This window comes from Seriola aureovittata, chromosome 4 (assembly GCF_021018895.1).
Source record: "Seriola aureovittata isolate HTS-2021-v1 ecotype China chromosome 4, ASM2101889v1, whole genome shotgun sequence".
Classification (NCBI taxonomy): Eukaryota; Metazoa; Chordata; class Actinopteri; order Carangiformes; family Carangidae; genus Seriola; species Seriola aureovittata.
The window spans coordinates 21,960,859-21,973,752 of NC_079367.1; the positions used below are offsets into that span (position 1 = coordinate 21,960,859).

At 42.3% G+C, this 12,894-nt stretch overlaps 1 protein-coding gene across 1 annotated transcript in view; it reads left to right on the top strand.

Moving 5' to 3' along the window:
- Nucleotides 1-12,894, top strand: part of robo1 (roundabout, axon guidance receptor, homolog 1 (Drosophila)) — a 328,239-nt gene that overhangs the window by 89,628 nt on the left and 225,717 nt on the right. The gene's annotated exons all lie outside the window — the stretch shown is intronic.

Sequence of the window (12,894 nt, forward strand, 5' to 3'; positions counted from 1 at the left end):
ACCAGTTTTTGTTGATTTTCTTGTTGATCGACCTCCTCCAAGCCATGATTCGAGGGAGCTTATTTATTACATTATCTCTAATTTATGTATGTATACTGTGAGGGAGCCATCCTGCTTAGCCTGTTTATTAGATGCATGCTAATCCAAGGATTGACGCGTGGCCTACAACGTACATTTTGTGAAGCCACAATAGTTATTGAACAAATAAGACCTGCGCAGACGGGAGGAAGTGGAAACAACACACCAACACAATGGTGTCAACTCTGTGATCAATTTGTGACAAGTGCTTGTTCTTTCGTAAACATGGCGCTGGGAGGAGGCTGGGTGTTTTTATTAGGAGTAGGGAGGCTGAGGGGAAAAAGCATTTTTGTCATGCTGTGGCAGATCCTGGTACACTGGAGGCTGCTGTGAGGTTAGATGACAGCATCACAGTCATAAGTGGGCCAAAAAATTAGGACTCTAGGAAGAAGCGAGGGAGTCTGAAATCAGCTCAGAGGCCTCGCATTGAGACAGAAAATCATGTGGGCCTCAGGACAGAGCATGAATTTCTCTTTTCCATCCACCCCAGTCAGATAGGATAGAAGACCACCCCAGGACAGGATTCATAGCACAACTGCACACCGCTCAAAAAGAAGGGATGGTAGATGAAAACCTCTGACACATACTGCATTTCATGTCTTTATCCCACTGAGCATGAAGCCAACAGGCATTCAAAGAGCTCTCCTTTTATCTGAGATGTGTCCTTTCTGCCGCTCAGGGATGCAGTGAAGGGCAGTCAGAGAAACTTGGTTTCCTGTTGGTTTCAAAGATGGCTCTTCCTACATCTGTGACATAGAACGTGAGTCAGCCAAAAAATAAAAGGTGCCATACAGTGGCATAATAACATTTGGTTAAGAGCAGTTTGGACCACGGTTAGCTGAGAGTGAAAGTTGAACTTAACTGCAGAATGAAGCGATGACAGCTATTGTTTTGTTGCGTGATAACTGTTATCTTGATATTTATGCAAGTCAGGGCTGCAGCACCTACGGGACGAGCAAAGCAGACTGCACATCCTTTAACTCAAGGATCTCAGTGAGCTCACAGGCCAGTGGGAAGATGTACTGTAATCATTCCAGTGTGCCTTAGACCTGCACTAATGTTACGTTCCAGTCAGCCTTGCCTAGAACTTCTCCATACAGCGAAGGACATTCCTACTAGGTAGGCTACATATATAAACCACTTCAAAGGGGCAAAGTTTTTATGGTATACTTGTTTATTATTTAAAAGAACACTTACTTAGACATAAGATTACATATTTTCTCCATGTATCATATGCTGTATGTTGAAACCACTTAAGGCCACAATATGCAAGTTTTGGAAATCAAGCGCTGGCATGAGACGTTGAAGTCAAGTTACACCCTTCACCTACATCCTCGTCGTGCTCACGGTCTCAGGCGAAGGAATCGGGAGCTTACTTTTCCTCTGAGTCAGCCATAGCAATGTTTTCCAATAGGTAATACTACTGGCTTAAAGCCTCGAGGCAAGAGGAGGACCAGAAGTGAATTCATGTACTGAATGACAGCTGCTCCCATCCTGTGACTTTGGTCTTCTCCGATTGGTTAGAAGAGCTCTTTAGGCTATTCAACGAGTGTGGGTGTCACAAGAGTCTTTGAAAGCACCTCTACACACTGAAATATGTTTTAGAGAATATGTAAGCTAAAAAATATTTAAAAAAAGCTTTCATTAAGATTAATTTAAGAACAATAAACCCTGTCGCTATTATGCTTGTTATGTCTTATTGGGTATTTGCTACCAGAATAGTAGATTATATTTGCATTTCAATACAAACTCTGGATTGCATGTCAACAGAATGGGTAAATGTATTATTATCCCCTGCGTGTCATCTGATTCATGTCACAAGGTTTGTAGTCTTGCATCATCTTGTTAATTAGCTGGTACTCTTGGAATATTCTAAAAAGAAATACTCAGATCAGAAGTCATTGCATGAGAAAAAATCCAACCCTGGCTTCACAGTAAACATTACTTTTTCACAAGTGTCATTTTCTTCATATAAACCTGTGAATATTCTCAACACTGTCTCCAGATATCCTCGATCCGTTTGCCAGATTCTACCTGCTGGTCTGAGGATCATTCCAGAAATCTTCCAGTCATAGATCTAGTTTATGCAACTATACATAAAGAATATTAATGGCAGCCAAACATGAATTGTACTTACACATAACCCATGAACGCACATAAAAAGCACCAAAAAATCAATGCAAGTATGATGTAATATTGGCAGAAATGTATTTCCACATTTTTTTAAACTCACTTCATACGTTAAAAATTTACTAATTTTGTGATTTAAGGGTGCTTTGAAATGCAGAACAGCAGCTGCTCTGCCGGATTCCAAGTGTGTATCTCTCGTTTGGACTAATAAGCAAATAGATGGAGGGTTGTCCAGCACTCCATCCACTGTTACCATGTAGGCTTGGCATTGTAAGGTATTAAGTTATTATACTTATGTTATTTTGTCGTATTATCTTCAGAGTTTTCCTCACCACAACAAAAGCAACTTTGAGTTTTTCCAATTTTGCCCAAAACATCACATCTGAGACATCTCCTAACAAGGAGAGAGACCACCCCATGTTGTGAGCTGAGGCGGTAAACAAAAGCGAGTCCAACTGTATCCAAGTGGTTCTTTTCAACTGACTTCACCAGCTTTGGCTCCTCGCTCCCCAGAGAGGTTACATTTAATTTATTTAGAGGCAGTTTCCATTTCCAAACTCTCTCTCCCCCCTCTCTCTTTCTGCGCCCTTTGCCCGTCAGGTATTGCAACAGACTTTTACCGTTCACTTTCAGTCGTATTTGTAACTTGTGTGCAAAAACGAGTTTTTCTTCTTTTTCTGACTGATCTGTTTTTTATGATATGCATGTTATAAAAAGCACATATCAAAGTGCTGTTATTCAGATTTGCATACAGTATAATGATGAGGTACATCTGTGCAATTCTGACATTATGCTGTGTGTGTGCGTGTGTGTGTGTGTGTGTGTGTGTGTGTGTGTGTGTGTGTGTGTGTGTGTGGATTGTGAGTTTGCACTGGAATAGAAGCAAGAAATTTCTGGCTGGTTAAGCTGAACATGTGGCAGTCTTCCTGGAAAGCTGACCTGTGACGGTCTGTCTACAAGTTAATGTTCAAGTCAACCCGTACTCATTTGCAACTGCTTCTGTTTTCTCTCCATCTGTTCTACTTACTGCCACTGACAAACACACAGACACACACACATGCTCATTTCTTCAGAAGTATTGCTGTAAGGTAACTGAACTGAAAAGCACAAGTTCTCCATTCATCATTTCGTCAAGCACCTGTGAAATTTAGACCTCAATATGCTGATGGCAGTTACGGTTGATGGTGCATCATCTTCAAAGAACATAAAAGAATTGATGCTGTGATCAGATCTCGTCTAAAAGTCTTTTTAGAATCCGTGAAAAGTTTAATCTCGCGCTCTCCCACCTACCAGCTGCCACACTACCTGCTTAATGCAATGTGAGAGACAGTGGTTTGCATAAGTTATCACACTTACTATCACAGCTCGCTCCTCCATCTCTTGAGCTTATATCATATAAACACAGTAATGTATTTAATCTGCAATCTGTTAATATTTATAGATTGTAAATACCTCAATCCTACCTGGCTTTCCTCTGCAGCCAACCCTTTGTGCGGGAGCGAGTGATGAACAAAGGATCATGGAGTACTATTCTCTTATTCAAGATTGATGCTTGACCTCATTGTGTGTCATTGCTTTCTTGGTTTTTATATGATTAACATGTTGCAGATGTAGGCGCTTATCCTGCATATTAAGTGTGGCTTCAGCAGCTGACTCCTCACTTTTCTTCTCCATCCAGACACACCAAGTGAATGTAAATGGATCTGAACTCCAGCTGCCTCTCAAAATCACATTGTGACATATTGTAGGACCTACAATGGCATGTCACTGGCTCAACCAATGACACTGCATGGGTCCCAAATTGATGCAGCTATATTGAAAATAGTGATCTGAAGAGATATGATTCTAACCTTTTTATAATAAAAAAATCCTTTCTCCCACCTTCTTTACTACTGAAATAGCTTAATGTTAAAACTACACTATTACTATCACTGAGAATCTGCAGTCCCCTTTAGTTCTATGGAGCATTTTAGCTTCTCGTAGCTCATTGGTTTGGTTTTCCAGCCCCCAATCTCATCAACTACATTTTCAGATGCAGCAGGCATTAGTTGTTTGTTTTTTTTTGTTTTTTTGTGAAAAGGAGCCACCTGCCTAATTAAACGGCAGGTGGACAAAGCTAGCAACTAGCCAGTGAACATAGTAGAGCATTTAGCAGCTAAAGAATGAGATGTTTCCCTCACAAGTTGGTGGAGACCAAAAACAGAGGTAAATACAGAGTAAATATTGGACTTAACATTTGTTAGGTGACCAGAAACACGACTTCACATTGATGCTATGTAGCTCTACACTGACTTTCTACTGTGATAATGTAAGGTTGTGTATTTAGCCTATTCCACTGCCCCCAAGTGGCCACAAATATTAAGTAATGGAGCTTGATATCTTAATTAGCTCGCTAAGTTACCTTTGCTAAGACATTTTAGACATGAGCCCTTCCGTCTACCATCAACATGTATCGATTTAGTTACATTTTCTTTTAAAGGACCAGTGTGTAGGATTTAGTGACATCTAGTTGTTGTGAGTATGAGTATGCAGATTGCAACCATTGAACCCACTGAATACCCCTCGCTTCACCTGACCCTTTCCAAGTGTGTAGGTGGCTTTCAGGTACACGAAAGGCCAAATCCGTGTTTGGTTTGTCCGACCTGGGCTGCTGTTGAAACTAACGGGGTCCATGGAGGATGTCTCGCTCCTTATGTAGATATGAAGGGCTCGTTCCAAGCTAACAAATTAGTAGTGATTATACACTGCTAAAAACTTAATTATGAGTATTATATAGGTCTCCCTAAATCCTACACACTGTTCCTTTAATTTCTAGCAATGTCTGACAACTTTGAATAAGTTCGTACAGTTAGAGAACTCACTCTTTTCACCAATTTATTTTAAGTATTCACCTGATTTGTTTTCTGATCCAGGTTTTGGTGGATAAAAGCAAAATCCATCCAGTATTCACAGGACCATAGCATTTCAGATCAGGTTTAGAAAACATCATGGTTTATGGAGATTTATGGCGGTTTCAGTAAAACACTAAATGACTTAGCAGAAAAAACATTTGGTTGTTATAGTGTTTTTGGTGAAGTTTGACTAAGTAGACCCCACAGCAGAGTTCCTGTCGACACTGTTTACACCTGTGCTGCTCATTGGTGAGATGTTGGTAATAAACCACTTTACTCCAGCAGTATGCAGTTGTCCAGTTCAATATTGACAGTCATTTGTCATGTTAACCTCCATACAAGGACCTTGAAACTAATTAGCCTAAAATTTAATGAAGCATAATTGTTATTAAACAACTGAACAGACAGCACTTCTTATCTCTTCAATGCATTTAAATCAATTCAGACATGAAACACCAGCCCTGTTGGCACCCCTGCTTAACACACACCATATGCAACTTGCAGAGGATGAGGTTCTCTAAAAGGTCCATGTGTGGGTTTATGAGTTTGTGAGTAGAATAAGGACAGATTGCTATTCTCCATTCCCTCTGGACATGACCTCTCTCCCTCTCTGTCCACAGCAGACAGACCTGTTAAGATGCAGAGAGAGAAGAGGAGAGGCCTGAATCTCTGTTCAGTCCGTTTCAAAAAAAAAAAAAAAGCCTGCTTCTGCAGTGATTGACAGGGGGAGAGGTTTGTTGGGACTCAGTCATTCAATAGACCAAATGTTTCTTTGCTCCACTGGACAAAGGAATTCACACCCCACAGTTCCTCACGGTTCACACCTGGGGATGACCCTTCCCCCCCATGGACCCCACTGGCCAGCCAGTGTGGGCCAGCGTGTGACATGTGACCCCCTAAGGTGTCACCAAACAAAACCAGTCTTCTAGACCCCTTCTCTCTCTCTTCCCTTTTTGGCTTGCTCTGGAGAGCAGCTCCAGCCCTCTCCTCTCGGTTCTTCAAAGGGCAACAAGGCCCCAGCCCAGGTCAGCTCTGCTACCTGAGAAACTAGCTCTCTCGCCGGCCTGCAACCAGCAGCCTGCAAACACTCTTCTCCTCCACAACAGCGACCTGCTTCGGATTAACTGTGAGTGAACCAAATCCTCTTCAGAATCAGCGGCTACAACACAAGGCCAGCTGATTTTCCAAGCAACAGGAGTCGTAGCAGAGTTAGCATGGAACAGCTAACTCTGTGAGGAGAACAAAGGAGATACCAGCAAGCAACACAGCCAGACAGGACTTTATTCCACCAGGAAACCCCCCAAACTCACTGGATTTTACAAACCACTGGAAAGGACCTTTTTGCTTGTTCCAAGGATCGGGTAACGTTAACGGACTGGGCCTAACCTCTCCCAGCACAGCATAGCACAGCACAGCATAGCTAATCAGCAGAAGCCTTAACTTGTTAATGTACTTGTTGATTGATGTCTTGTTGTTGTAATGTTTGCTTAGGTTGTGGTCAGTCATACAGTTAATCAAGTACTCGTATGTTCACACACATAGCAGTACGTCTCAGTCCTAGAACCTGCATGAAGCTAACCTTCCCCCTCTAACCTGGTACCTTTAGATTACATGAGCTAGGCTAACAAAGAAACTCACACCTCCCCTCTCACACACACTAGGTGGTCTCAGCGGCCATTTTAGTAGTTTCTTTGTTTACCGCCATCTTTGTAGTCTTCTTTGTTCAGGTCATGTGGTCACAGTGACCACTTTGAGTCGGCCATCTTGCCTTTGTCTGTGTCCCCACAGACACACACACACATACACACACACACACACACACACACACACACACACACACACACACACACACACACACACCTGTATATGCTAGATTAGACATTGTACTTTACTCTGCTCCATTGTAAATAAATGCCTTTTTAAGTATAACTACTGGTGTGTTTAATGTTGCACAAGCGTGAATATTGCCAACCTCTACTCGGTAGAATTCCAATCCTTCAACTGTAACTTACTATTGATTTGGTAATTTGGTTATAGTTAGTAAGCTAATGATTAATCAGAGTTCCAGAATAATTGTAATAAATTGAGACTAAAAGCATATTGGCTATTTTGCCTATTAGTTTAGGCTGGTGCCCCGTGAACTTTAATTCATTTTAAAGTTATTCTTTAATATTAATATTTTTAATATTAATATTTTCTTAATTTGTGATAGCCAATAAATTGATAAACAACCGAAATCTAACATATTTGGTGTCCAGCTCATGAGGTAGAGTACTGTTAACATAATGGTGCCGCCCGGGTGAGGCCGAGTACTAATGATGCCCCCGTGTGAGGCCGAGTAATAATGATTTCCAGTTACTAATAGAGCTCAGACCCAACATAATGGTGCCCCCGTGTGAGGCCGAGTACTGTTGGCAAATATTCATAATTGTGCAATATTAAATTCATAATTTGGCCAAAACCGCAAAGGTTGAAAAATTTTTAGTCCACCACAGGAGTAAACGTCCAGGTGTACTTACAAACAAGTGCACTGTGGTGAGAATTGGTTTACTAATTTTACCTGAAGTAATATTAGACGTCCTCCAGTTATTAATAGCTAACACTTAAGCCTTAGTATCAAGAGCCTGCTATTGTTGCTAACAATTCCAGTTGAATTTATTCTGTAGGAAATGTAAGAACCTCAGTCCAGCATTTGAATACCACGTGTTCAATGCTATCTAGTAAAGCTGTCAGAATTGCTGCTCCCTTTAACATTAAACACTGTGTGCCGACAGCCCTGTGTAACACAGAGAGCTTATACCTGGCTGTTACTGCCAAGCATTTCAGCCTGAGTAAGAAATAGAGCCTGAGATAGAGCCACAGCGTGCTACCAGCCCTGTGAAACCCAAGTTCTGCACCTAGCTGTTACTGCCTTGCATTACAGCCTGAGTCGACTTGAAGAGATAATCTTTGGACTGTTACTGCCTTGCATCTCAGTCATTGCTTTTTGAAACATTTCTTAAGCAGACAGTAAACCTGCACTTGCCTTTACTGTCCTTAATCTTTATGCCCACTAGTGTAGCTGCCCCTCCTCCACAGGAAGCTACCCCCCATAGTGTAGGCCACTGCATTGTTTAGTTAGGCTAGTGTACTACCAAACTACACTACAAGGTGTCTGCCAGCGCAACACCACAGCCAACTATATTGCCTTCTTGTTTTGTGAAAAACTTGTTTAACCTCCCTCTTTCCCAGACACAACAATGGAGAACTCCTGTGTAGAGCAGTTTATTTCTTCCCTAGCACAGAGCCTGAAGCCTGGCTACCTAGAATTTATCAGCAAGTTAAATTCCAGTGAGTGCAGTAAAGAAATAGACTTGCTACTCAGTGACAAAGGTGATGCTCAGACTGCATCCAAAGGCCCATTGTTAAGATGTGTACTGTTGAACTTCCACAGGCAAACCAGCATTTCACTTCAGAGCCAAGCAGCCCTAGAGGAGGAGGTAAAATCGCTTAGAGCTCAAAATGCTTTTCTCCTCCAGGAAGTTAAGGAAGCTAACAAGAAAGCCATGCGCTACTTAGGAGACCTGCATGCAGCAGAGGTAGACCTCTGTTCACACAAGGAAGAATTGTTAAGGGTTAAATCAGAATGCTTTGCTCCACCACGATCGGTCAGTGCTTGTGATTCTGGTTTCTCTGCTTCACACTCTTCCCTTAATGACAGGTTAACTCCGCCTCCACTCAGAGGATGGGACAAATTCCCAACTGACCCTAAGTCCTGGGAAATGAAGTCAGCTCCTCAACCTCCACTGAGAGACAGAGGTTACACCCACCTGACTTCCCATCTTCCTGAAACTGACAATGAAGAGACAGGTAGTTTATCCGGTAGAGGATATTCATGTTCCCATCAGCCACTGATGCATAACAGTTTCACCTGTGCTCACCCCTCCAACAGAAGGACCAAAACTTTTCCGGACTGTTCAGCCTCCTCTCTGCACCTCCATGAGAGTGATGACCGCTGTTCAGCTCCTTCCTCTAGTCCAGCTAGCATAGTCTCGCCTTCATCAGTAGGGACCTCACAGTGCCCCCGCCTCGAAGCGCTTGAGTTATTAGCAAAGGACATTGAACATTTTGATCCAGACAGCTCTGATCAACATATTGAAAACTACTTTAGGGAGTTAGATCAAAACTTAATTGATTTGCCCCATGCAACCCAAAGGGAGAAAACTAAACTTGTGTGGAAGACCAGCTCAAAAGCAGTCCACAAGTTTATGCAATCACTGCCTCCCAGTGTCAGAGATGACTACAAAGAGCTCTGTCAAGCACTGACAGAAGAATTCTCTCCTGCTGCAGATGAGATAGAATCTTTGGTTGCAGCTTCTCAAATCAAACACTCCCGCCATGAACATCCCAATGACTTTTACCAACGTTTGAGGCATGCATATTTTCAGGGTAGGAACACACCAGGCTTAGAGCAGAACTCCACCTTCAAGTCTTTGTTCCTACGAAACCTCCATCCCTGTGTACGCACTCATGTTACACTGATGACGCATCAAGGTAAGCCCACCATGCAGGAAATAAAGAAAATGACAAAAATGGCTTGGGAAACCATGGTCAATTCCAAGGCAAGGGGGAAAACAACTGAGCCTAGCAACTCAAACACCTTAGCGTCACACAGACATGTAACCTCAAAAGATCACCCTCAGAACAGATCGAAGGGGGGTGATAAAAGGCCACATATGGGTGCTGAGCGTAACCGCCACGCCCACCAAGTGCGTAGAGATAGGCACTCCCACAATAGGAGCAGGAGACGGCCTTACGCAGAAATTCTGGCTCAGACACAGGACCAGTCAACACATGGATCAGACAATGACCACGTCATCTCTGACCATGTTAATTCAGACAGTGACAATGCCTCTGAATGTTCTTCCTTCAGCTACTCAAAGTGCTACAGCTTTGTGCCACAGGTTAAAGAAAACTTAAAGCACCGGCGCTCCAGAGTTCGCCGCACTGAGTACTGACAGTAAGTAGGCTCAGGGTACCCTACACTCTTCCAGATGGACACAATGGGTTTGTCAGCAGCAGCAGCAGCAAACTAAATTCTGAATCAAATCAGATACAAGTTTAGGACACTGCATATACATGGCACACTCACCCAGACACTCCAAATCTTGTCATTCTAGGTGCCACCCTCTATATCTCACCTTAACAAACTAACATCACTGACTTTCCTGTCCTCACTAACACCATGAGTAACTAGGAAACATGTTAGTTGTTTTACACTATTCGATCATTGTGGTTATTATCTGAACTCTGCTTTGTAACCTGATTGTTCTTGCTTAGCCAAGATAGATAGTGCTGACAAATGCCCGGATGTTACCTGTTGAATGAAATGACAAATGGACTATACATTGTGCTCTCAGGATGACACGTCAGGTAGCATCCTGACAACAAAGGGGGGACTGTTGGGACTCAGTCATTCAATAGACCAAATGTTTCTTTGCTCCACTGGACAAAGGAATTCACACCCCACAGTTCCTCACGGTTCACACCTGGGGATGACCCTTCCCCCCCATGGACCCCACTGGCCAGCCAGTGTGGGCCAGCGTGTGACATGTGACCCCCTAAGGTGTCACCAAACAAAACCAGTCTTCTAGACCCCTTCTCTCTCTCTTCCCTTTTTGGCTTGCTCTGGAGAGCAGCTCCAGCCCTCTCCTCTCGGTTCTTCAAAGGGCAACAAGGCCCCAGCCCAGGTCAGCTCTGCTACCTGAGAAACTAGCTCTCTCGCCGGCCTGCAACCAGCAGCCTGCAAACACTCTTCTCCTCCACAACAGCGACCTGCTTCGGATTAACTGTGAGTGAACCAAATCCTCTTCAGAATCAGCGGCTACAACACAAGGCCAGCTGATTTTCCAAGCAACAGGAGTCGTAGCAGAGTTAGCATGGAACAGCTAACTCTGTGAGGAGAACAAAGGAGATACCAGCAAGCAACACAGCCAGACAGGACTTTATTCCACCAGGAAACCCCCCAAACTCACTGGATTTTACAAACCACTGGAAAGGACCTTTTTGCTTGTTCCAAGGATCGGGTAACGTTAACGGACTGGGCCTAACCTCTCCCAGCACAGCATAGCACAGCACAGCATAGCTAATCAGCAGAAGCCTTAACTTGTTAATGTACTTGTTGATTGATGTCTTGTTGTTGTAATGTTTGCTTAGGTTGTGGTCAGTCATACAGTTAATCAAGTACTCGTATGTTCACACACATAGCAGTACGTCTCAGTCCTAGAACCTGCATGAAGCTAACCTTCCCCCTCTAACCTGGTACCTTTAGATTACATGAGCTAGGCTAACAAAGAAACTCACACCTCCCCTCTCACACACACTAGGTGGTCTCAGCGGCCATTTTAGTAGTTTCTTTGTTTACCGCCATCTTTGTAGTCTTCTTTGTTCAGGTCATGTGGTCACAGTGACCACTTTGAGTCGGCCATCTTGCCTTTGTCTGTGTCCCCACAGACACACACACACATACACACACACACACACACACACACACACACACACACACACACACACACACACACACACCTGTATATGCTAGATTAGACATTGTACTTTACTCTGCTCCATTGTAAATAAATGCCTTTTTAAGTATAACTACTGGTGTGTTTAATGTTGCACAAGCGTGAATATTGCCAACCTCTACTCGGTAGAATTCCAATCCTTCAACTGTAACTTACTATTGATTTGGTAATTTGGTTATAGTTAGTAAGCTAATGATTAATCAGAGTTCCAGAATAATTGTAATAAATTGAGACTAAAAGCATATTGGCTATTTTGCCTATTAGTTTAGGCTGGTGCCCCGTGAACTTTAATTCATTTTAAAGTTATTCTTTAATATTAATATTTTTAATATTAATATTTTCTTAATTTGTGATAGCCAATAAATTGATAAACAACCGAAATCTAACATATTTGGTGTCCAGCTCATGAGGTAGAGTACTGTTAACATAATGGTGCCGCCCGGGTGAGGCCGAGTACTAATGATGCCCCCGTGTGAGGCCGAGTAATAATGATTTCCAGTTACTAATAGAGCTCAGACCCAACAGGTTACATCCATATTTACCCTTATAGAAATACATGAGATTGTTTAAAAAAAAAAAAAAAAAAAATACTGGAGTGCAAAATGGCTTTGCACTGAATAGCCAACAGGGAGAAGAAGAAATAGAAAGCATAATGCATGAATTGATGGAATGATTCAAGAGGATGATGGAATACATAAATGCATCAATATAGAAATTCAATTCGAAGCAAAATAGAATCTTTTGTCCTTGCAAAAAAAAAAAGTCTTTGGAAAAAGAAGAAACTTCTTAAATCATGAAAGATCACATAACACGTGCATTAAGTGTGGAGCTTTTTTGAATGGCATTGGTGTGCCTGTATTGTACTTAAAAAGTGGTTAGATTCTCTGAGTGATCAAAACATTTAAAACCTCAGACAGTTGCAGGCTTTGAAATGAACTTTTTCTCACCACCTATTTCTATGTATATATGCTTATGGGTTGCTACATCCATTTTTGCATATTCACCCTAACAATAGTAGCCTAGGCTATACATCTCAATTAATCCAAATTTATCAACATGCCACTCCACCACTTCCAGACAACAATAATGAAAAATCTGGCCTGAACTCAGCTTTCAGTTTTGTAATCCATTTTCGTGGTGCGTTTTACACAGCTGTTGAAAATGTATGAGATGCCTAATGCACCTAAAACAGTAATTAATGCCACACCCTCCTGTTTATATTCCAATTTAACCAA